This window comes from Pan troglodytes, chromosome 13 (assembly GCF_028858775.2).
Source record: "Pan troglodytes isolate AG18354 chromosome 13, NHGRI_mPanTro3-v2.0_pri, whole genome shotgun sequence".
In the NCBI taxonomy this organism is placed as follows: Eukaryota; Metazoa; Chordata; class Mammalia; order Primates; family Hominidae; genus Pan; species Pan troglodytes.
The window spans coordinates 80,104,547-80,132,012 of NC_072411.2; the positions used below are offsets into that span (position 1 = coordinate 80,104,547).

General features: G+C 38.2%; 1 pseudogene; it reads right to left on the minus strand.

Annotated features, from left to right (window-relative positions):
• Window positions 1-14,983: 14,983 nt before the first annotated feature.
• On the minus strand, window positions 14,984-27,002 carry CYCTP (cytochrome c, testis, pseudogene; annotated as a pseudogene).
• Between the last annotated feature and the right edge of the window lie 464 nt (window positions 27,003-27,466).

A 27,466-nucleotide genomic window follows, 5' to 3' on the forward strand; every position in this document is an offset into this window, starting at 1 on the left:
ATTCAAGCCTTCATTATCTGTCCATTCTCTACCAACCAGTATCACCTTCCACATAACAAACGTAAAAATGGCACATTAAGGCCTTGTCAAAAGGCAAGTAATGGGTCAAACTGCAGCTCCACAAAAGCTATGTCCACCAGAATCTGTGAATGTCACCTTACTGGGAAGAGGGTCTTTGCAGATGTAATTAAAGATCTCAAGATAAGATTATCCTGGATTTAGGGTGGGTTCTAAATCAAGTGACACTTTCCTTATAATATATGTACAAAAGAGAAGACACAGAGACACACAGAGGAGAAGGTAGTATGAAGACTGAGGTACAGATGGAGTGATGGGTCTACAAGCCAAGGAATATCCAGGATTACTGGTGGCCACCTCATTCTAGAAGACAGGCATGAAACAGATGCTCTTAGGAAAAAAAAAAAAATCAATCTTCTGAATGCCTTGATTTTGGAGTTCTGGCCTCCAGAACTGTCAGAGAATAAATGTATGTTGTTTCAAGTCACCATGTTTGTGGTAATGTGTTACAGCAGCCCTAGGAAACGAATGCAAGAGCTTTCTTCATTGCACCTTTATTTTCCATCTCTCTTCTCACCTCCTGCCACAACTCTCCAAGCATTCTCCCCTTCTCTCTTCTGGGCTTCTACTTGAAATGCTCTTCTCCCCTTCCCTGACTCTCAAACTTCTTTTTTCCATTAACACCTATTTCAAATGTCACACATATTATGTTTCCTGCTTCCCCAGTAAAAAGCTGTGCTGTGTCCTATGTGTCCTGCTTCCACACATTTGGTCATCTACCTGCTATAAACCATAGAACACTTGGTGTTTACTCAACCCAACACGATGCATTTAATTCTCCATTTAAAAAACATTTAACATTAAAACACACTTTACTACTCTTTTATCTCTTCTTCTATCAATTTAGAAATTGAAAGCACTCTGAGCCAGAAGCCCACCTACATTCATAGTTGTATTAAAGATTAATAAGTATCTAGAAGGTAAGTCTTTAAAATTTCAAAGATATCTTGGTGAACGATAATGACCCATAAAGTTACAGAAAAATGAGCTTCAATATCATGCCATAAATGTTTTACATATTTTCTTCATCTTAAAATCAAGAGTATTTTTCACCAGAAAAATCAGCAATAATCAAAATATCTTGCTGAAGAATAACTTGTTGATAAAAAAGTTGGTTGGTTTTCATTATTGAAAATATTTTCTATATATTTGGAGATTCGAACTTAGTAGAATATGGATAAATTCAATATTTAAAATATTCCTTGAATCTTCATAAATGCAACTTTGCTAAAATATCTTAAATAATCAAGATTGTTGAGTTAAGACATTGACAATATAAAATAGTCTAAGAGTCATCTCTTTCCTCAAGGAACATGTACAGTATAGCTAGGGAGGTAGAACATTTACATTAAAGAACAACTGACAATACAAGATACCACTGATGAAGTCTGACAGACAAGGAATTCTATTTTCTAAAAATCAGAAGTATCCTTAAATGCAATATGATATTCTTTATATTCAATAGCAATCCATAACTAGTATTAAGATTGAGAGTATAGACCTACTAACAATAGAACAAAAGGAGGAAAAAGCTGGAGGGAAAAATTCAACAACAGATTCTTTTTTTCTTCAACTTTTAAGTTCTGGGGCACATGTGCAGGGTGTGCGGGTTTGTTACCTAGGTAAAAGTGTGCTGCACAGATCAACACATCACCTAGGTATTAAGCCCAGCATGCATTAGCTATTTTTCCTGCTGCTCTCCCTCCCCCGTCCCCTTGACGGGCCCTAGTGTATGTTGTTCCCCACCTCCCCGTGTCCATGTGTTCTCATTGTTCAGCTCCCACTTGTAAGTGAGAACATGTGGGTTTGGTTTTCTATTCCTGCGTTAGTTTGCTGAGGATAATGGCTTCCAGCTCCATTGATGTCTCTGCAAAGTACATGATCTTGTTCCTTTTCATGGCTGCATAGTATTTCATGGTGCATATCTATCAAATTTTCTTTATCCGGTCTATCATTGATAGGCATTTGGATTGATTCCATTTCTTTACTATTGTGAATAGTGCTGCAATGAACATACACGTGCATGTATCTTTGTAACAGAATGATTTATATTCCTTTGAGTATATACCCAGTAATGGAATTACTGGGTCAAATGCTATTTCTGGTTCTAGATCTTTGAGGAATAGTCGCACTGTCTTCCACAAAGGTTGAACTAATTTACGTTCCCACCAACAGTGTAAAAGCATGCCTTTTTCTCCACAAACTCGCTAGCATATGTTGTTTCTTGGCTTTTTAATAATTGCCAAGAAACAATTCTGACTGGCATAAGATGGTATCTCATTGTGGTTTTCATTTGCATTTCTCTAATGGTCAGTGATGTTTAACATTTTTCATATGTTTGTTGGGCACATGAATGTCTTCTTTTGAGAAGTGTCTGTTCATGTCCTTTGCCCATTTTTTAATGGGGTTGCTTTTTTCTTGTAAATTTCTTTAAGTTCCTTGTAGACTCTGGATATTAGACCTTTGTCAGATGGATAGATTGCAAAAATTTTCTTCCATTCTGTAGGTTGTCTGTTCACTCTGGTGATAGTTTCTTTTGTTGTGCAGAAGCTCTTTAGCTTAATTAGATCCCATTTGTCAATTTTTGCATTTGTTGCGATTGCTTTTGGTGTTTTTGTCATGAAATCTTTGCCACAGTGCCTATGTCTTGAATGGTATTGCTTAGATTTTCTTCTAGGGTTTTTATGGTTTTGGGTTTTACATTTAAGTCTTTAAAACATCTTGGGTTAATTTTTGTATAAGATGTAAGGAAGGGGTTCAGTTTCATTTTTCTGCATATGGCCAGCCAGTTCTCCCAGCATCATTTATTAAATAGGGAATCCTTTCCCCATTGCTTGTTTTTGTCAGGTTTGTCAAAGATCAGATGGTTGTAGGTGTGCAGTCTTATTTCTGAGTTCTCTATTCTGTTCCATTGGTCTATGTGTCCAACAACAGATTTTAATTTAGGTTTGAATTCAGGGAAGTTATATAGAAGAAGAAGAAGAAGGGTAGAAATAAATATTAAGCACTGATGCCTTTCTTCTTAATTGCCATGGCTTTATTCACTAAATCAAAAATAATTAATCATTCCAGCACTGCACTGTTTTACATTTCTTATAGGAAAAATTTTATAAAATTAGAATATAAATGCCTTATCATTTAAAAGACAGTTTCCATTAGTCTCATCTGTTATTTATGGCTTGATTCAAAGATGAAATATTACTCCCAAGAGTAACTTCCACAGCAACTAATAAATTTAAAAAAACATGCCAACCCTCAATTATTTATTTTATTTTTTGAGTGATCATGATAAATGACAGACTACAGCAAGGCCAACCAGCTCTAGTATCAAATAAGCATTTTTTAAAAATATACTGTACAAGTTATTCATAAAACATTTATAATGTTTTAATGTCAGAATTTATCTTTCCAAAATAAATATATCAAAATTAAAGGTAGTTTGAACTTTGAGAAACCACGAATCTGTTGCCAAATTAATCTTACTAATGTGCAATGTAATGTGAAATAGTACTAACATAATTAGTTATCATTCTGGAAACTCTAATTACATCACAGCTACGTTTTATAAAAACAGCTAATGAATATACCCTTGTGCACTGAAGAATTAATCAAGACAGAACCTGATGCTAGATATTCCTCCTGAAGTTTAGCCTCTGAAAGAGTTTCTCACTTGTGTATACATACACGTTTTTGGCACATAACCTGCTTTTTAATGAGACTCTTGTGTTTATAGGAAAACTTTTCTACAAGCTATTTTATCACCAAGAAATAGACCAATTTAAATGTCTTACCAGTTTATAAAAGAAAATATAGAGAAAAAGAAAAAAATTGAGAAAATTATTCAATTCATGCTATACTATAATAATAAGGTAAAGAATTTGGTTAATTTCAGTCTCTCATCAAATATTCTTTTGAGCACAGCAGAAAGTGTCATTTGTTAACAATGACCAAAATGGCATCTTTCTCAGCCTGGCTGCCTTTGCCTGCATTCTTTCACCCATCTCTTCAAACAGGGCCTCACCAAATTTTCCCCTACTAAACGAGCTTAACCCTCCAAGGATATTCTGACACTGACGTTGGAGGGAGTTTTAAGCACTTTTTTGTTTGTTTGTTTGTGATAGTGACTTCATTGTATTACTTCTAGCTCAGTCTTTTCTTTCTTCAGTTGCAAACAATTCTGGTGATTTTCTTTCAACATTTGCACAAGTAATTTTTTTAAAAATTATTAAAAGTTATCATTTCCACACTTACTGTCAAAGGTTTCCTCACAAAAGGACACCAAGGTTGAAGTCATTTGCATTTCTGCAATAGAACTCATACTTTAAATATGTATCAGAGACTACCCAGTACTTCGTAGGTTGGCTTTTCTCATTTAGATTTCCAATTGAAGTGGGAGCAGTGCTATCTGTCACACAGTCATGGTGAAGGCCATTGTGGGGGACTTCAGGCACAATGTCATCTCCATCACCACCTTTAACTACTTTAAGTTGATCTCAATTTCCCTTTTGCATATTCCCACTAGTATCAAGCCATGGTGGAGCAAGATGCCTCAGTTTCTATATCTGCAAAATGTGAATCATTAATAGAATTGTGAGTATTAAATGAGTTACTATGGATACAGCACTTAGAACAGTATCTGTACAAAAGGAGCAGGATTGAAAATAAAAGAAAGAAACAGAACTGTTTCGGTCACATAGTAAACTCTCAATAAATGTTAGCCATTCTATTATTGTTGTTGTTATCATTAATTTAGCCACCAGTCCATACACCTGAAAGAAATACAATTTTAAAATATGTATACCATTTTTTAATAGTAAAACCTTTTTTAAAATCCATATGTCAACTAAAAAATGCCAGAGTTTATAAATTTCAACCCTCATAAGTGTTGCAGCCTGCAGGGTGGCCATTCTGACATGCTGGGAAGCATAGTCTCCAGTCAGAAGCTGGAAACAGACACTTTGAGGGAAGGGCAAAGGGAACAGGAATTTATGCTTAGCAGGGTGGCCAAACACACATATTCAATCAGCTATAGGAGGAGTCATGAATATTTATGAAAGAAGAAACAAAGTGCATGCACAGTTCAGCTTTATGTCCCTTCGTGGGGCCCACGTACAAAAAAACAGAAGCATTAGCATGATCCAAGGGTGATGTTTTTGCTCTCTGACATCAAATGTAAAGCAGAGGACACAAAAACCCTCACTGTGCATTCTGGGTGGACTGGCCAGAACCACTCCATGGTCGGTGGGGCAGCATCAAGTGACTGGTTGTTATCAGTGAAAGGACTAGTTTCTGTTGTACTCTTAGGAGAGAGTTAGCCAGGGAGAAAGTGTAACAAGCCATATCTGACCTCTCACACAATCATGGCTGAGAACTTAGTTTTCAAGGTTACTCTGAACCCCTTGGCCAAGAGATGGTCTGTTCAGTCAGTTGTAGGCCTTAGAATTTTAATTTCTCACATACTTTCTGCTAGTTAGGGCTAATTGAAAAATCACTGTATAGAAAAACAGAACTCAGTAAAACTAAAAATTTTTTTTTTTTTTTGAGATGGAGTCTTGCTCTGTCACCTAGGCTGGAGTGCAGTGGTGCAATCTCAGCTCACTGCAACCTCTGCCTCCCGGGTTCAAGCAATTCTCCTGCCTCAGCCTCCCAAGCAGCTGGGATTACAGGCATCTGCCACCATGCCCATCTAATTTTTGTATTTTTATAGAAACGGGGTTTCACCATGTTGGTCAGGCTGGTCTTGGACTCCTGACCTCAAGTGATCCACCCACCTCAGCCTCTCAAAGTGCTGGGATCACAGGCGTGAGCCACCTCGCCCAGCCAGTAGAACTAAATATTTGAAGGAGCACAAAAGTGTTAGGAAATTGAACCAACTTGGGAAGCCAGAAAATAAAAACAAAAAAATTTTTAAAGTACTGCTTAGAAAAATCACACACTTGTTTTTCCAAAGAACTGGCTATGTTGGTTTCCACAGACTGGCCAAGAAAGCACATGTCCAGGGCAGTCATATAGATCCAAAGACCCCTACCAGAAAGTGTCTGAATTACCTTTTCCTGCTAAAGTAGTTCCTCATACCTTTGATTGGCTGTACAACTAATAACACCACATTCCCAAAATACATACAAAATAAGTTTCCTAATAACTTGCTATGCAGGAAAATGTTCCTCTTTCTGGATTTTCATAAAATAATATGAAATTTAGTGACAGAAAACAGTTTCACAGATTTTGCTTTTGCATCTGACAAAATTTTTTAGTGACTTTGAGCTATACTTTTAGTTTTTCTTCTTTTATGAAAAGGATAATATATGCTTGTAAAAATTTAAACGTAAGATTATATAAAGAAAAAATAAGTCTTCCATCTCCATTCCCAAGAAACACATACTTATCAGTGTGGTATGTATCAATAGCCAATAGCTATATAGATACGTTCATATATACACAAATATACATATTCTTGTATGTATAGAAAAAAACTATATAGAAAAGTGAGCCATTCTACAAGATCCATCAGAAATTTGCTTTCTTTACTCAATAGTGTATTATAGCTATCCCTCCATGTGAGAATAAATAAAACCTCAAAAGTATAAAAATCCAAAGAGGACTTTTATCTTCAAGTAAAATTAACACTCCAAGGTAAAAAGACCATGTTTATTCTAACCAGAATTACAAGAGAAATAACTTTCTTTTCTAAATCAGAATTTAACCTCAATGACAAATTATCTCCTTGAGTAGCTCAGTGAGGTTCTTGGATATAATTGGGGAATAGAATCTTCTAGTCCTAGGTATCAAATAATCTCAGTTATCTAATTTCTTCATGCTTCAAGTAAAATTGCACAATAATTTGATCACTAGCCCATAGTCAATCTAAACTTGGATTTTACAAAGGCTTGGTTTGTTGCTCACATATCAGAACTGGAGAAGTAGTCGGAGAGTAAGAAATGCTGATGGTTTCGCAAGCCAGAATGCAGACATGAGCAAGTCTGACATGGGAGCAGGCAGGCTGCAAGCAACTATACAAAGTAGAAAAAAGAATAAAGCGAAGTTGATGCATAGGGCATGACTGGTCGGGTTAACAGGTAAGTCAAAGAGCAATGAGACTGGGTTCAACAGAAAGATTGTATGAAGCGAAAATACAAGCAAAAAGAAATGCGTATACATGTTTATGGTAGACAGCTTTTTTTTTTTTTTTTTTTGCAATTATTTACTACCCTCTTCCCTCTAAAAGAATGACAAACTATTGTCATGTGACTTGCATTCCTCCTTCAGGGAAAGTATACCTTCTCATTTAATTGACATTGGCCTTGCCTACTTAACATAAGTTTTGATCAGTGGAATGTGAGCACCCATTATGTATGCCACATCTAAGCAGAAGCTTCATGAAACATCAGGAGCTTCTTCCATGGCTCTTGGACTTTCCTTCTGCCACACAAGTGGGAATGTCCATATAGGTACTTCTTTAACCTGGGTTCTAGAATGAGAAGATACTTGGAGCAAAACCACATCCAACCACAGTCTATATGCCATGTGAATGAGAAATATTAATAAATGTTTTGTTGTTGCAGGTCCCTGAGATTTTGTTACTATAGCAAGTCAACATACAGAAATTGGTACCTAGACGTGAGGTGCCGCTATCACCAAAATATATGGCCCTATATTCAATACCTGACAGAGAATGGCATGGAAACTATTATCAGGAGCTGGAAAAATGGTGACCTATGTTATACAGGGATAAAATATTTGGTGAAACTGTCACCTACAATACCTTAAACAGGTAAAAAATCTAATTAACATGGATATAAATATGGGAACAAAAGACACTGTGGAGGGCGGTGTTTTAAAAACTACCTATCAGATACTATGCTCACTACTTGGGTGATGGCATCCATACTCCAAACCTGAGCATCAAACAATATTCCCATGTAACAAATCTGCACATGTACCCTATGTACTTAAAACAATAGTTGAAATAAAAAAAAATAAACCTAAAGAATATACAGCTTCAGGTGAAGAAACTGAAGAACAAAATGTTACTAGTGTATTTGGTCATTACTAGCTGTGTTTAACAAGACTGTACAAGAAGGGAACTCAGAAAAAGAACTGGCCTATTTATAAGCAGGGATTCAAGGGAAAATAGAGAATCCAGAGATCCTAGAAGTTGCCCACCTGAAATCTGCAACTATTTCTCATCTCAATTTCAGAGGAAATTAAAAATAGTCTTGCAACAAAGGCCAATTAAAACTCAGTACCAGGGCAAAGAAATGGCTCAGTAAAAAGAATGTGACTCCATGAAAGCCTGACAAGCACAAAGTACGATTGACAAAAAGAACAAAAATCAAACAGATTTTCGGAGACAGTTGTGCTATCAAAAGTACCACTATCCTAGGTTTTTAAAAGACTGTAACTTAATAAAAACAATCTTTGGGCTGAAGTCACCTGGAGACTTGACTGGACTGGATGGATCACTCTGTCTGGGCTCAGCTGGGACTCTGGAACCACTGATCACTCAAATTCTCTCTCCCCATCTCCTGGCTGAATCAATCTTTCCTCTTTCCCCTCTTCCAATAGTCTCAGGCCTCTCTCTGCATAAGGTTTCTCCACACGCTGTTTCCAGCAGGACTGCCGACCTTCTTACATGGTGGTGTAGGTCTTCCAAAAAATGCAAAAGTGTAAGCTTCCAGGTCTTCTTAATGCTTAGGATCTGAACTAGTATAACATCACTTCTATCACATCCTATTGGTTAAAGTAATCAAAGTCAACCTGGATTCAGCATGAGAGAGTTCTACACAAAGGCATGAATAGCTGGAAGCATGGTTTATCAGGTGCCATCATTAGAGACCAGATACCATAATGCACAATAAATAAATATTTATTGAATAAACTAATGAATGGTAATCCACTGTAACAGACCACATTCTTATCTATGGTAGAGATGGGCATACATGATTTTAAATGACCACCCTATTTTTATGATCAAACAGCAATTTATAGAGCCATGATATTCACATAATACTATTCCAAATACTTATCAAAAAAGGAAAACAAACCAAAACTAAATCTCTTGGTAAGATTAAAACAGAAAGATTCCATTAAAAAATTTTTATTTTATATGATTGTTGCAGTTTTTATAGAAGGACAAAAAGTTAAATGTGAGGAAGTGGTTGGATAGACAACAGTCGTTAAAAGTGTATGAATCTGGCCAGAACCCCACATAAAAGTAGGAAAATCAGATTTTGTGAAACCAGGACCCATGTTCTAGTCCCAGTTTTGAGGACTAACACTAACTGTTTGACTTTGGAGAAGTTTCTGGGCCTCAGTTTTCTCAACTTTAAAATGAGCAATCCCACTACTGGGTATCTACCCAAAGGAAAAGAAATAATTGTAACAAGAAGAAACCTGCATCTGTATGTTTATCACAGCACTATTAACAGTAGCAAAGATATGGTCAACCTCCACCAATGGATGGCTGGATAAAGAAAATGTCAGCCGGGCGCTGTGGCTCACACCTGTAATCCCAGCACTTTGGGAGGCTGAGGTGGGCAGATCACAAGATCAGGAGTTCGAAACCAGCCTGGCCAAAGAGACCAGCCTGACCAACATGGTGAAACCCCGTCTCTACTAAAAATACAAAAATTAGCCAGGTGTGGTGGCAGGTGCCTGTAATCCCAGCTACTCAGGAGGCTGAGGCAGGAGAATTGCTTGAACCTGGGAGGCAGAGGTTGCAGTGAGCCAAGATCGCGCCATTACACTCCAGCCTGAATGACTAGAGCAAGACTCCAACTCAAAAAAAAAAAAAAGAAAATGTCGTATATATACACAATTGAATATTTTTCAGCCACACACAAAAATCATATCTTGTGCAGCAACATGGATAAAACTGGAGGCAATTAACTTTAATGAAACAAGACACAGAAAGACAAATACCTCATGCTGTCACTTAAAAGTAGGAGCTAAATAATGTATTCACATGGGCATAGACTGTGAAATGACAGACAAAGGAGACTTGGAAGGGAGGAGGAGAAAAGAAGGCGGATGATGAGAGATTACTTAATGGGTACAGTGTACATTATTTGGGTGATGGATACCCTAAAGCTCTGACTTCACCACTATGTAATCTACGCATGTAACAAAATTTATACAAATTTTAAAAAACAAAAATAAAACAAAATGAGAGTGTGGGAACTGTAAGTTTTCAAACATTTTCTAACCTTTGTACACTTTATTTGAAAGTAGTTTTATACTTAGGAGTAGGGAGGAAGGATATGGAGGAGAAGGGAAGGTGTCCCACTCCTCCTCAATCACAGTGGTTCTGTTTTAAACACTGAGGTTTTTTTTGTTTTTTTCTTTTTGGAGGAGGGCTGCATTTAAACAAGTGGTTCTGCAAATAAAATATATTCGAAAATGAGAGATCTGGCCCAACCCCTCACGTTTTATAGATGAGGAAATACTGTCCTTTTCTGCACTGAAGCTCCCCACCTCTGTCTTTCATGCAACCCCTGACTCACATGATGGCGCCCCACTCTGACTTGCCTTACTCTCACAGTATTATGTGTTTACATGAAGCCCCACTTTGTGGGGAATGAGAAATTCAAGCTGAGGAAATGCCTGAAATTGTAATTTCAAACTCAAGTTGATCATATTGATCACAAAGTGAAAAATGCAAAGAAGACAATTTGATTCTAAATTCTAATCTATGTTAATATTTTAGAAGAATGTGATGAGGAGGAAGAATAAGCAAAACATAAATGCTCAAAATTATTCTGTATTATACACAACATATTGTAGGACACAAGGGTTCAATTCAAAAAATTATTCTTCTTGAAAAATAAATGGTATGTTGTTTCCCACAAGACCTACTGACTAGAGGTTTACATCTGGGAAGTACTTCACTCACTAGTCTAAAAAAATTTTAAGAATGCAGGATCTAACAATGTTCCACTGCTTTCTGAAGAGTTCTCTCTGTACCTTCTGTAACACACAAATAATTGCCAAGTTAACTAATCTCACATTTTCACTTTAATTAAATGAAACAACACTTTGTCCTTTTAGATCCTTATGAAGATATGAATTAGAATTGCCTATGCTAAAAGTGATCAGTGTTCCTATATAATCATCCAATGGTCTACATATTTTTAAATATATTTTTGTGGGTATGTTATCACCATAACATTTCCTGGTCACTAAATTCTCCTGGTTCCTGTTAACGGTACTACAAAACAAAAATACTTACTTTTTCAGAGTTCATCATGATAGAAATCTGTTCTCTGATTAACATGAATCCTTTTCCTACTGGATATTTAATTCAAGTGTAGGAGACATTTCCAGACTTTAACAACTTGACAACTGTAAAGAGTTGTAAAAGTTAATTATTATTTCCTCTGCTCTGTCAGGGTACACCTAATTTAGATGGAAGTGCACTCAAAGAGTAATTTCCTTAGAGGTTCTCATCTTTCACAAAGTAGGCGTTGCACAGATATGGTGCCCGTATCAGTTAGGGTTTCAGCAGATAAGCAGTACCACTACGATTGATGTGAATAAGGAATTTATTATAGGAATTAGGCCTTCCACAATTTGGGGAGAAGTTGAGGAGATAAAGGTCGAGAAACGGACGGTTAAATGATCAGGGGAAAGTCAGTAAGACCACAAAGCAGAACTAGTGAAGACGACTATGGGAGGTTGTTGGTGTTAGAGAAAAAAATTATTCCAACACTTGTTAAAGACAGGAAGAAAGATGTTACTGAAGAAGAGACTACTGCAATGAGAGTTTTGAAGTAGGGAGAAAGATTGAGCTCAACTATAAATACAACAAGGTCAAGTGGAGCTTATAGCTAAGGAGCAGGGTGTAAGCTCAGTGGACGGAAAAACACTAAGAGGAAACGCCAGGTGTAAGAGGTAATTCTGGCCAAACCAACTTAACAGGATACTTGCTGAAGGCAGGCCAGAGGATTAGATATCAAAGCTGAGGTGTGAGGAATTTTATCAGATACCAAGGGTGGGAGATTTTTGCTAAATTAGTTTAGCACAATTCTTGCTAAAACTGCACTAAGTGGATCAAAGACAGAGACCAAGGTCAGGGCCTAGTCGAGAAGACAGTTTAGAGGAGCCTGACTCAAGTCTGGTCAAACGATCTTTGTTAATGGCTCTGCATCTGGTGATGGGCCTAAGGTTGTTGTAGATCAGCAGAGCAAGTACTTGGAAAGAAAGCTGCAAGCCAAACACAGAAAGCAAGGACAAGCCTGTGAGGGTAAACTGGTACCTGTGTTATCTGTTTCTCCCCATTTCAAAGCTGGATGATAGGAATGGCCTGAAAAACCTAGGCCCTTTCCCCTCGAAGCTCCACGTAGTCCTGGCCCAAGACTTAGAGAAGCTATAAAAGAATATGTGGCAGGAGTTGGAAGAGCTGTTGTCCCACCACACAAAGGTGAGCCAACAGATTAGTTACAAGTATAATTTGTAATTGGGGCCCTGAACTGACCTTCCAAATGCAAAAGTTTCTGCCTGACCCCTTTTGAATCTCAGACAAATTTCTCTTGTGACCAGCCCTAACTGAGGACTATATACAGAATAATTTGGAAAATGCAGTTCCAGCTTAGCTAAATTGGCACAGTATAAAATCCCCACCACATCCAAAAGACCCTTTATGTAAATTCATCCTAAAATGGATTTAAGCCTCTCAGAAATAATATATATTCAATAATAACACCTATCACAATAAAGTATTTTACTTATTGCATTCATTTGCAAACTTTCTTCCAACTTTTATTTCTTTACAGGAAACATTGCTATCGGCAAAGAGATACTTATTTTGCTCTAAGGTAAACATAAAGCAACACTGAACACATTATTTTTAACTACAATTTTTTTAATGGAAATCTACTTAATATTTCTCCATTTCTACCCACCTGCCTTTTTTCATCTCAACTCTCCTCATACTATCTTCTTTCTACTTCCCATTAGTCAAAAGTGTTCAAGCTCCAAACCTGAGGGCCTTTTACTTCCCCCTGCAATATGGCTTTTATCGGTGCCACCAAGTTCATCCATCAGGGTTGTATAAATCCAAACTGTAATTATAAATGCGGATGGAGTTCAAGTGCTTTCTCAGAGAGCTCTCTGGCCTCATGACAATTAGGATAGGAGGAACATCACCTAATTCTACATATTTGCAAACCTAACTGAGCTCTGAAACTGGCAACATCCTTAGGACACTCTTACAGTCCCTACAGATGTCTCTGCCTTTATCAGATAATTCCTTCAGGGAGAGAAAAACAAGCTCAGCTTTTTCTGAAGCCCTCCCTGGGCCCCCACAGGCACTCTTTCCTACACAATACTGGCACTGGGCTCCATGAGGAGCGCATTCTCCCCGACTTACCAGATGCATTAAGAGTAAGCCTGGGCACTTAGCAGATTTAATGGAACCATCTGGAAATCATTGTCAATATGTTCCCCTCACTCTGAGAACTCTGTTAGGACATCTTCACAGAAGGCATATGCTAATATCTTTTTTATTTTATTTTATTTTATTTTGAGACAGGATCTCACTCTGTTGCTCAAGCTGAGTGTAGTGGCATAATCACAGATCACCGCAGCCTTGACCTCCCAGGCTCAAGCAATTCTCCTGCCACAGCCTCCCGAGTTGCTGGGACTACAGGCACATATCATCATGGACACCTAATTTTTGTATTTTTTGCAGAGGTAGGGTTTCACCATGTTGACCAGGCTGATCTCCAATTCCTGGGCTCAAGCGATCTGTGCACCTCGGCCTCCCAAAGTGCTGGGATTACAGGCGTGAGCCACTGCACCTAGCCCACTAATATCTTAACTAGCTAATATATTATCCCTATGATAATGGTGAAAAGCTGCAAGGAATTGGAGCAGAAGATCCAAGTTTTGGTTCTGGTGCCAGATCTCTCTAGGTGTCAACACAGAAGGTAAAACCCACATCACAGGGCTATTGTTGTGAAGTGTAAATGAGGTAACAGATGTCTTATCCTCACCCATAATGATTCCTGACCTAGTCCACTATCCATCCCTTTGGTACAGACTCAGCTTCTCCTTCTTGCATTGGGCCATATCATTTGGGTGATAGAACACTTGCAGGACTGCACAGCTGCTGCAGGGGCTGCCTCACACTACACAAAGCCACTGTTCCCTTCCACCCAGGCCCTGCTGTAGACCTGCCCCACCATGCGTCTCTTATATTTGCTGTAAGGGGGTGGGGGGGGGCTCTTTCCACATTTATGATGAAGGTTTTAGGGTTTTTTTTCTCCCTCTCTCTCAGTGTCCCTGCTATCCTTCCCTGCAAATTTACCTTCATATTACTCAGGATTAGCAGAGTATCTTAATGCAGAAAGATTACATGTTATATGATACAAATATTTAACAACATTGGACATGCTTTTCTCCTTCTCTCTTTTATTTTAAGTCACCCAAGGTCAACAATTTGCTCTTTTTTCCCAAAAACATCCCTAAGGTAAGATCAACTATGTGACCTTATTTTCCCTACTTTTTAAAAAGTTGCTTTAAGTATTGTTTATAATAAAAAGCAAACACATAACCAACCACAACTTAATGAAAATTAAAGCTAATGTCTTCTATATTTACATTTAAATTACAGAGAAATAAGTATGTGGAAGCCATCATCAATAGTAGCTGTTAGACTTACAAACTATTTTGTGCATGTAGAGACTACTGAACCACAACAGATTTTAGTTTCCTTCCTTCTCCTCCTCCATCCTGACCTATCCCCTTCCTTAGCATGCCAACAAAAGCGAGTTCAGAATCTGAAGGGCTCCTGATCAGTAGATCACACACAATAAAAAATATCAACCTTTATTTTAAAATGTTAAACTTACTACAGGCTGATCAAAAAAGATCAAATATGACTTCTCTAAACGTGCAATTTTTGAAATTAGAAATTTTGGCTTATAACATATTTCCGAAGTGAAGATGTTGCCCATTTCAAATACTGAATAAGATCTTCTCTCTCACTCTTCTTTTTAAGACCAGAAAAGGTCATTTTAGTTCCAGGGATATATTTCTTTCTTTCTTTTTTTTTTTTTTTTGAGACGGAGTTTTGCTTTTGTTGCCCAAGCTGGAGTGCAATGGCGCGATCTCAGCTCACTGCAACCTCCGCCTCCCAGGTTCAAGCCATTCTCCTGCCTCAGCCTCCCAAGTAGCTGGGACTACAGGCATGCACCAACATGCCTAGCAATTTTTTGTATTTTTAGTAGAGATGGGGTTTCACCATGTTAGCCAGGCTGGTCTTGAACTCCTAACCTCAGGAACCCTCCTCGGCCTCCAAGGTGCTGGGATTACAGGTGTGAGCCACCACGTACAGTCCCAGGGATATATTTCTTTGGGTTCTCCAAATATTCCATCAGAGTCTCTTCTCCCCATACAATACCTACAAAGGTGAAGGTAAGTTTTAAGTTTGTGTAGTTACATTTGTAGGGCTCATTTTCTGATCTGACCCACATATGTGAACAAAAGATTAATCTTGGACTCAGTAGGGAGGCTATTTTAACTGAGACTTATAGATTCTGACCTATAAGAAATTTCCAAAATGTGTCTCCACTCCTTGGCTTCTCTGTAGAAATCCATACTGTAGAAACAGTTACATACCGTTTAGGGTCTTCTATGGTAAACCAATGAACTACCACCAAAGACATGTTATGCTTAAGCAGTTCCTCATCCTCCAAGAATCAGAGTGAGTTCCTTCTAGAAAAGGTCTTAGAGATCATGCAATCCAATCCCTAATTTTGTAGATTAGTAAATGATGGTCCAAAGCTTGTCCTAAGATTACAAAGCTACCTACAGTCAAGAATTTATGACTACTAACTCATATTTGCATGTTTTTTCTACCTATCATACCAAGCTGCCTCTATCCAGATCTCCATCAAAATCCATGATTTCAAAAATCCAGTTTTAAGACAATAGAGAAAGGTTCCTTTCTTTTCTTTCTAAAACCAGTCAAAAAGAACATGGAGAAAGAGAAACAGAACTGCTACCTTCACTTTTGATAAAACCTTTCAGGAAGCACCTGTTATAATTGTTATAATTAGAAGCCTACCAAGGACATGAAACCTAGACCAGAGTGAAATGACACCTTTCACTAAGCATCTCTCCAAAGTATGTGACACACTCTGAAAGGCAAAGGCATAAGCCTTTGTTTAGCTCAAAAAGAATAGGATATATCAGCTGGCCATGAAAGTCTTCTTAAATTCAGTTTTACACCATGGAGGACCAGGGGAGACAGGATGAATGAAGAAAACATAAATATGTCCTCTTTGAAAGAAGCACTCTAACTTATATTATAAGGTACAAGAGAAACTGCAAAGGTAACATAACCCCAGGCCTGCCAGTCTTTGCCAGCTGAAGTAAAGAGCCAAATAACAGCCCCACCAAAACATAAACCCATACACGCTCAGGTATATGTTATCGCTAATATAACTATGCGTAAGGAAGACATCAAAACTAACTGGAAAACTCAGACCATCATCCTTATTTTCCTTCTGCAAATAACTAGTCCAAAAAGATTATCTTCATCAGAAGATGGGTAATAATAAAAAATAACCAGCACAAGAAAGTACTGAAAATACACACAATACACACAATACACACAGTACACACACAAACACACACACACCACATACATACACACAGCAGAAAGGAATATGAAAAACAAAAGTTAGGCCAGGCATGGTGGCTCACACCTGCAATCCCAGCACTTAGGGAGCCTGAGGCGGGTGGATCGCTTGAGCTCAGGAGTTCAAGACCAGCCTTGGTGACGTGGTGAAACCCCATCTCTACAAAAAATAGAAAAAAAAATGGCCGGGCATGGTGGTGCACTTCCGGGGTCCCAGCTACTCAGGAGGCTGAGGCGGGATGATCAGTTGAGTCCAGGATGTCCAGGCTGCAATGAGCTGAGATTGCACCACTGCACTCCAGCCTGGGCAACAGAGTGAGAGCCTGTCTTGAAAAACAAAAACGAAATGTTAAATGAAAAATACACATCTGAAATTATGTATTAATAAATAGGCAGATGAAAATCATAGCCATATTTCCATGGATTCAAAAAAGGCCTTTATGAATTAAGGGCTCAAAGTAGAGTGTTCTAGTCTATTTTCACACTGATGTAAAGAAATACCCAAGACTGGGTAATTTATAAAGGAAAGAGGTTTAATTGCCTCACAATTCCACATAGCTGAGACGGCCTCAAGAAACTTACCATGATGGTGGAAGGTGAAGAGGAAGCAAGCACCTTCTTCACAAGGCAGCAGGAAAGAGAAGCATGAAAAGGAGGAATTTCCAAACACTTATAAAACCATCAGATATTGTGAGAACTCACTATCATGAGAACAGCATGGGGGAAACTGCCCCCATGATCCAATCACCTCCCACCAGGTCCCTCCCTCCACACGTGGAGATTATGGGGATTGCAATTCGAGATGAGATTTGGGTAGGGACACAGAGCCAAACCATATCATTCCACCCCTGACCCCTTCCAAATCTAACATCATTTTTACGTTGCAAAACCAACCATGCCTTCTCAACAGTCCCCCAAAGTCTCAACTCATTTCAGCATTAACTCAAAAGTCCATAGTCAAAAGTCTCACCTGAGATAAGGTGAGTCCCTTCCTCCTATGAGCCTGTAAAATCTAAAGCAAGTTATTTACTTCCTAGATATAATGGGGATACAAACAATGGGTGCATACACCCATTCCAAATGGGAGAAATTGGCCAAAACAAAGGGGCTACAGGCCCCATGCAAGTCCGAAATCCAGCACGGCAGTCAAATCTTAAAGCTCCAAAATGATCTCCTTTGACTTCATGTCTCACATCTGGGTCACACTGATGCAAGAGGTGGGTTCCCATGGTCTTGGGCAGCTCCACCCCTGTGGCTTTGCAGGGTACAGCCCTGCTCCTGGCTGCTTTCACAGGCTGGCATTGAGTGTCTGTGGCAAAACAGGCACACATGCAAGCTGTTGGTGGATCTACCATTCTGGGGTCTGGAGAATGGTGGCCCCCTTCTCATAGCTCCATTAGGCAATGCCCCAGTAGGGACTCTGTGATGGGGCTCCAACCCACATTTCCCTTTCACACTGCCCTAGCAGAGGTTCTCCATGAAGACTCTGCCTCTAGAGCAGACTTCTGCCTGGACATCCAGGTGTTTCTATACACCCTGTGAAATCTAGGCAGATGTTCCCAAACCTCAATTCTTGACTTCTGTGTACCTGCAGGCCCCACACCACATAGAAGCTTTCCAGGCTTGGGGCTTGCACCCTCTGAAGCAACGACCTGAGCTGTACCTTGGCCCCTTTTAGCCATAGTTGGAACTGGAGTGGCTGGGAAGCAGGGCACCAAATCCCAAGGATGCACAGAGCACAGAGCAGCAGTGGGGCCCTGGGCTTGGCCCACAAAACCATTTTTCCCACCTAGGTCTCAGGCCTGTAATTGGAGGAGCTGCCTTGAAGGTTTCTGACATGCCCTGGAGACATTTTCCCCATTGTCTTGGTGCTTAACATTGTCTTGGCAATTAACTCCTTGTTACTTACAGAAATTTCTGTAGCCAGCTTGAATTTCTCCCCAGAAAACAGGTTTTTCTTTTCTTTTCTTTTCTTTTCTTTTTTTTTTTTTTTTTTTTTTGAGATGGAGTCTTGCTCTGTCGCCCAGGCTGGAGTGCAGTGGCACGATCTCAGCTCACCGCAAGCTCCGCCTCCTGGGTTCACGCCATTCTCCCCCCTCAGCCTCCAGAGTAGCTAGGAGTACAGGCGCCCACCATCAAGCCCAGCTAATTTTTTTTTTTTTTTTGTATTTTTACTAGAGGCAGGGTTTCACTGTGTTAGCCAGGATGGTCTCGATCTCCTGACCTCATAATCCGCCCGCCTCGGCCTCCCAAAGTGCTGGGATTACAGGCCTGAGCCACTGCGCCTGGCCCACGTTTTTCTTTTCTGCCACATGGTCGGGCTGCAAATTTTCCAAACTTTTATGCTCTGTCACCTCTTGAACGCTTTGCTGCTTAGAAATGTCTTCTACCAGATACCCTAAATCATCTCTCTCAAGTTCGAAGTCCCATAGATCTCTAGGGCAGGGGCAAAATGCCGCCAGTCTCTTTGCTAATGCATAGCAACAGTGACCTTTACTGCAGTTCCTGATAAGTTCCTCATTTTCATCTGAGACCACCTCAGCCTGAACTTCATTGTCCACATCACTGTCAGCATTTTGGTCAAAACCATTCAACAAGTTTCTAGGAAGCTCCCAACTTTCTCATATCTTCCTGTCTTCTGAGCCCTCCAAATTGTTCCAACATCTGCCCATTACCCAGTTAGCCATAGTTGAAACTGGAGTGGCACATTTTGTTCTTTTTTTTAAGACAGAGTCTTGCTCTGTCACCTAGGCTGTAGTGCAGTGGTGCAATCGCAACTCATTGCAACCTCTGCTTCTGGGGTTCAAGCAATTCTCCTGCCTCAGCCTCCTGAGTAGCTGGGACTATAGGCACATGCCACCACACCTGACTAATTTTTTGTATTTTTAGTAGAGACGGGGTTTCACCGTGTTAGCCAGGATGGTCTTGATCTCCTGACCTCATGATCCACCTGCCTTGGCCTCCCAAAGTGCTGGGATTACAGGTGTGAGCCACCGTGCTCGGCCATCTCTTACACATTTTTAAGTATCTTTATAGCAGTGCCCCAAACCCCTGGTACCAATTTACTATACTAGTCCATTCACACTGCTATAAAGAAATACCCGAGACTAGGTAATTTATAAAGGAAAGAGGTTTAATTGACTCACAGTTCCACATGGCTTGGAGGCCTCAGGAAACTCATAATCATGGAGAAAGATGAAGGGGAAGCAAGGTACCTTCTTCACAAGGTGGCAGGAGAGAGAAGTGTGAAGGAGGAAATTCCAAACACTCATAAAACCATCAGATCTCGTGAGAACTCAAAGACTGTAACAAGAACAGCATGAGGGAAACCACCCCCATGATCCAATCACCTCCCACCCGGTCCCTCCCTCGACATGTGAGGATTATGGGGATTATAATTGGAGATGAGATTTGGATGGGGACACAGAGCCAAACCATATCATAGAGCTACAAAGACGCTAGTAGAAAATGATAAAACAGAAACATATAAATGACAGCAAAAAGGGACAATGCTGCTGCTAGCACAATCAGACTTCAAAATACTGATAAAAATGAAATGGAAAAAATAGTTTTAAATGATCACTCTAGCTATCAGCTCTAAGGTCAAATGACAGATACAGAAGATACTCAGACAAAGGAGATACAAGATCTGCACAACCGGTGGCCCAAGTAAGATTTTTAAAAAACAAATGAAATAGAGTAAAACTATTACAACATATAAATCAAGAAAACTTTCAAAACTAAAGGCACTGAATCTATCAATTGGAAGAATACAGCATGTCCCAGGAGATAGTGAAATTGATCAATCAAGGCCTAGATATAGCCTAGCAAATTTGCTAACTCTCAGTAAGACTTTTACTGAAACATAGGGGGAAAAAATAAAATAAAAAACCAAGTAACTCATAATGGAAAGGCAACAGGCTGGTTTCATATTTCTCCAAACAATAATTCAACATAAAGCATATAAAATCCTGAGCAATTAAAATGTCTCCCAATCATTTTACAACCAAATTATCATTCAAGTGTAATAACAATCCCCAGCTGTATTTAAACATCCAAAAACTGGGACAATATAGTTCTGGTAATACTTTCTTATTGTTACAATGAATAGAAAACCATCCACTAACCAAAAGATAAATGAAGATAATATGGTAAAATCTGGGAACACTCACTGGTACTATTTAAATGTAGAACAAACATTAAAAACAACTGTGGTAATTATGGTTACATGGGGTGTAAATGATATATGGCATCTCAGAGTAGAAATAACAACATACATAAGTGGTAAGAGTTGGAGACTATGAAAAATGGGAGATTGTATAAATATTTTGGCTTTCTCATCCTTCATAGAGGAGGATAAGCAGATGTTGCTTAATGCAGATCAATCTAATTGTAGAGGCACATGGATATTCTTTAAAGTATAAATATGACTATCAAAATTGTCAAAAAGAATAACATTGCCAAATAAATTTAGTTGGTAGAGGGACAGGAACAGGAGAATGTCAGGAAAAGTGGACATACATAATTTCCTTACCACGCATAATGGTAAATATTTCTTTTGAACTATTTGGATTTTTGTATAATGTAAGCATTTCAAAATATTTTTAAAGTTATTAATACATTTATGATTCAATGTGTTCCTACTGCATCCACTAACAAAATTTGACATGACAATAAGCAAAAGATAAAGACTTAAATCCCTAATAAGATAGTTTAGCTAATATGCTAATCTCATGATACGATTTCTTTAAAGGCCCAAGAAAACCAGGGTTTGTATCCTAGTTCCACCATTTATTAGCATAGAATCCTGGAAAAATCATGAATTAATTCAAACAATTTGTTTCTAAAACCCGCTTCAATTATCATTGCCCAAAAATGCAAGTGGTGCTTCAATGCACTATAAAGACATTATTCTCAAAAGAAAAATTTTATCCATTTACTGATGTTTTTAAAAATACAGTACGGCCAGGCACAGTGGCCCATGCCTGTAATCCCAGCACTTTGGGAGGCCGAGGCGGGCAGATCACTTGAGGCCAGGAGTTCGAGATCAGCCTGGCCAACATGGTGAAACCCCGTCTCTACTAAAAATACAACAACAGCAAAAAAAATTAGCCGCATGTGGTGGCACATGCCTGTAATCCCAGCTACTTCAGAGGCTGAGGCAGGAAAATAGCTTGAACCTGGGATGCAGTGGTAGCAGTGAGCCGAGATCACAACACTGTACTCCAGCCTGGGGGACAGAGTGAGTGAGACTCCATCTCAAGAAAAAAAAAAAAATTGAAGAACAAAGAAAAACACAGTATATATGGTTCAACATCACCAATCATTAGGGAAATGAAAACCAAAACCACATGAGATAGCACTTCAAACCCATTAGGATGGCTGTTATCACAAAAACAGAAAATAAGTGTTGGTGAGAAGTTGGAGAAATTAGAACCCTTGTGTATTCTAATTCACAATGGAATTGTGGAAACATAAAATGGTGCAACCACTGTGAAAAATGATATGGCTGTTCCTCAAAAAATTAGACACAGAATTATCATGGGATTCAGCAATTCCACTTCTGGGTATATACCCAAAAGAATGAAAACACGGACTCGACAGATATTTGTATACCCATGTGCATAGCAGCATTAGTCACAAGAGCCAAAAGGTGGAAGCAACCCAAGTCTCTATCAACAGATAAATAGATAAACAAAATGCTATCTACATATAATAGAATATTACTCAGTCTTTAAAAAGATAGAAATTTCAACACGTTACAACATAAATGAACCTTGAAGACATTATGCTAAGTGAAATAAGCCACTCACAAAAGGATCAATACTGTATGATTTGATTCCACTTGTATTATGTACCTAGGGCAGTCAAATTCACAGACAAAAAGCAGAATGTCAGTCGCCAGGGGCTATTCAATGGGTACAGAGTTTCAGTTTGAGAAAATGAAAATGTTCTGGAAATGGATGGTGGTTATGGTTGCAAAACAGTGTGTGCTTAAAATGACACAGAATTGTAAGTTAAGATGGTTAAAATGGTAAATTTTATGTTATATATATTTTGCTACAATTTTAAAAACCACATAATATAATATTATTATAATCATGAGTTTTGTAAAACTATATTCTATACAAGTCATATGGGACAAAGAATCTTTAAAATTGAGAATTTCTGTATTCTTCTGAAAATAAAAATAGTGTAATTATTTGCAACAGAAAGGTCATACACAAAAAAATAAAATATGGTTGACAGTGCACCACAATTTTTATTAACACTGAACTACTGACTTCCTGGTTCTTCTTAGTTATTGAAGTCTGTTTTTAGCCAAGCTGTGCTAACATATTTTTTAAATCCTTGTTTAGTTTTAAGTAAACTTACTTTAAAATCCTAGTGCAATTAACATAGTAAGCTACTTATTGTTCTTATTTCATCAGCAGAACTAACAAACAATAATATTATATCCTTAAATTAGTCACAAATATTACCTAAATAATCCAATTTAGGGAAATTTTATTTCTAATTCTTAAATAATATTAAACCCAAGCCTTATACAGCTTTCAACCATTGGCAACAATCTACATAATAAAAGGCATATTTGGTATAAGTTTTAATATTATTTCAAATCAACGCTATTGAGGAATAAATTCCTCAAACTACTGGCAGTTAGAGGAACAACATTGGCTTAAGACTGCTCTACAAATTAGAAGTTCAAAAATTGTGCTTATAACAGGATAATAATAATAAAATGACTCTATAGAGAAATACTTTAAAAATTAAAAAGCTATATAAATGCTAACAATGAAGATGAGTTAAAAACTGATCTATTCAGTAGTCTATCAACTGAAAATCCTATTGCAATAACTGCAATGCAAGTTTAATACTACCTGCCCACAGTAAGCGCAGACTCCATAGTACCTTTGCTTCAGACACCAGCTGCAAGCTCAGGGGCCCCCAAGCCACCCAAACTTCCAACTAACTGGCTACAAATTTGGGGGTTCCCACAACCTCATCGACTTCAATAATTTATTACTAGAACAACTCACAGAAATAAGGAAAGAACTATATTTACAATTATAGTTGTATTATAAAGGATACAAATCAGGACCAGTCAGGGGAAGAGACCCATAGGGTGACAGCTGGGAGGGTCCCAAATGAAAAGCTTCTGAGTCATTTATCTGTGGAATCAGGTCTCATCACTCTCCCAACACATGGATGTGTTCACCAAGTAGGAAGCTCAAACAGAGTTCCAGTTGAAAGTGTCTAAAGTTTTTAAATGGGGCTTCATTACACAGGCATGATTGTGTGAATCACTGGCCATATGACTGAACTCAACCTCCAACCCCCTTTCTGTTCCCAGAGGTCAGACTTACTCATCTAGCTCAAAGCCTTAATTCTGAAATCACCTGATTGGTCCTTGCAGTTTGGTCAGCACCCATTCTGAAACTATCTGGAAGTTCACCGCGATTCATCTTATTAACATAAACTCAGGTCTTGGTCCCAGGGGCCAACTATAATAACAAACATACTCCTGTCACTCTAGAAATTCCAAGGTTTTAGAGGTTCCTTGCCAGGAACCCAGGACAAAGACCAAATTATTACCAGTACCTAGTACCAGCATTTTTGCAGTTCCCAAATACAATGATTTTGTGTTAATAATAAATATGCTGATATTTTAAAAGATGATAAAATACTACTGATTTGACAAATATTAAATGTTATTCAATGTACTTTTAGTATAAGTACTTTATCAATTATGTATTTATAAATTTATTTACTTAATTTCTTTTTTTTTTGTTTTTTTGAGACAGGGTCTCACTCTGTCACCCAGGCGGGAGTGCAGCTGTGAGATCATGGGTCACTGCAGCCTTAACCTCCTGGGCTCAAGGCATCCTCCTGCATCAGCCTCCTGAGTAACTAGGACTAGAGGAATATACCACCACATCTGTCTAATTTTTTTTTTTTGAGACAAAGTCTTGCTCTGTTGCCCCAGCTGGAGTGCAGTGGCGTGATCTTGGCTCATCACAACCTCCGCCTCCTGGGTTCAAGCGATTCTCCTGCCTCAGCCTCCCAAGTAGCTGGGACTGCAAGCGTGCACCACCATGCCTGGCTGATTTTTGTATTTTTAGTAGAGACGGGGTTTCACTCTGTTGGCCAGGCTGGTCTTGAACTCCTGACCTCGTGATCTGCCCACCTCGGCCTCCCAAAGTGCTGGGATTACAGGCGTAAGCCACCATGCCTGGTCTAAGTTTTTTGTTTTGTTTTTTTTTTTTTTAGAGATGGGGTTTCACCATATTGGCCAAGCTGGTCTTGAACTCCTGACCTCAGGTGATCCACCTGCCTTGGCTTCCCAAAGTACAGGGATTACAGGCATAAGCCACCATGCCCAGCCATCAACTAATTTATTTTTTGTAGAGACAGGGTCTTACTACATTGCCCAGGCTGGTCTTACAGACCAAGTAATCCTCCTGGCCTCAAGTAATCCTCCCACCTCAGCCTCCCAAAGTGTTGGGATTACATGTGTGTGCCACCATGTTTGGCCAATTATGTATTTATTTTATATGTAAAAGTAGTCCTTTATTATGAGTCTCCCCCAAATAAAGATATGTTGAGGTCCTAACCCCTGGTAACTCAGAATATGAGTTTGTCTGGAAATAGAGTCATTGCAGATGTGATTAATTGAGATGAGGTCATATTGGTGTAGGATGAGCCCTTAATCCAATATGATTGGTGTCCTTATGAATATGATTGGTGTCATTATGAGAAAATGGTCATGTAAAGACAGAGATGCACAGGGGTCATGTAATAACAAAGTCAGAGATTGGAATTATGTAGCTAGAGGTCATAACTAGAATTTCACCCATAAAAAGGAATGAAAAGCATCACAAGAAGTGTTGATTGCCATAAAAAATTATTAGACTTAGTTTCTCAGTACCACCTGTTGTATTCCGGGTTGTTTGTTGTAATTTTGTTGTTGTTGTTGTTAAATATACATTTCCAGTTGGGGGGAAGGAATGAAGTACTGATACATGCTACAATTTAGATGGGCCTTCAAAACATTATGCTAAGTGAAAGAAGTCAGACACAAAGGGTCACATATTATATGATTCCTTTTATATGATCCAATAGGCAAATCCAAAGAGACAGAATGCAGATTAGTGGTTGCCAGGGAATAGGGTTAAGGGGGAATGCAGAGTGATTACCTAATGGATGCAGTTGTTCTGGAGTGATAAAAAAGTTTTGAAAATAGGGAAAGGCGGTGATTTTACAGCATTATGAATGCACTAAATGCTACGGAATTGTACACTTTAAAACCGCTAATTATGTTATATAAATTTCACTTCAATAAAAATAATAAAAAGAAATAAAAAATAAAATAAAATCCTTTTCAAATAGTAGTGACTTGAAATGCCAACCTATAAGATATGCTAGGCCCCAAGAAAAGTTTCAAATAGAGTTATACCCTATTTTGAAAAAAGCTGATATATATATATAATCTCAAAAAAGCTGATATATATATATAAAACCATATATATATTTAACAGGATTATCATATTATAATTTCCATTCTTAGACAGATAGATAGATAGATAGATGTACACATATAAATCTCCATATGATTAATCCAGGAATGACAAATTGCTTTGCAAAGATAGTGTAGTCTTTTCCAACCACTTCGATCTTAACCCTAAGATACTGTCTCACTTTACCCTCTTCCCACAAACAAAAAAACATGCTGAATATACGCTTCAAACTATATAGCATTTCTCCCACTCTGCTAAAATCAATACTACAAATAGAATCACTACTGCCATTATACCACTAAAATATGATTTTTTAAAAATCTAGCTTATACTTTTTCAAGAAAAATGTATTACCTAAAATCAAATACCCTGTATAGGCAAAAACCTATGCCATACAAGATTCTTAATTCTTCTGATTAAAAGGATGATCAGTTATCCAAATGCAGGTCTTATGATATAAATCCATATTTCAGTAATATGTAAAGAGTGGTCCATTTTTAACGCTGCAAATTAGGAAATTATTATAATGCCAAATCATATGCTTTATTCTTTCCTACAGTGTATCTGGTTCTCTCCCACAACTGCTAGTTTTTACCTTTGTTTTTGTTTGCCTCTGTATAAGAAAATCCTGGTGCTTTTCCTGTTTTTCAGCCAAAGAGGCCCCAGAGATTTGGACCAGTCTTGTGTTTTTCACCTTTTTCCACTGTGTGGCACTGAGCACATTTCTGAATAAAGGTCTTCTTGCCTGCTTCAGCATCTCCCATGTTGCTCTGCAATGGAACATTAAAACCACAAACCAAAAAAATATATATATTAGATTTTCAAAGCTGGGGAGAAAAAAGAATTCCATCATTTTGACTGAAGTGAATGCTGATGATGTTAAACAAAAACATATCCTTTAAAGCATGCAAGCTTTAATGTATGAGTGCTCAAAAACACAGATATATTATAACATCCAATTTCATAAAGACAATCATCTCATTAATTAGGCTTATTTTAAGTTTCTAGCCATAGCTACTTCAGAAACTGCTATTGGTATCAAACGGGTTTTACTTCAGCCTTCAAAGAATTATATTAATTTATCCAGGTCAATCATATTCCTTTTCATTTCTAAAAAGTGCATGTGCAAAAGATGATGTAAAACATATAGGTCTAATTTTGCATCCCCTTATTTAAAAATAAGAATAGAACAAATAGGAAAGGTGTTTATGATATTACTATGAGTATT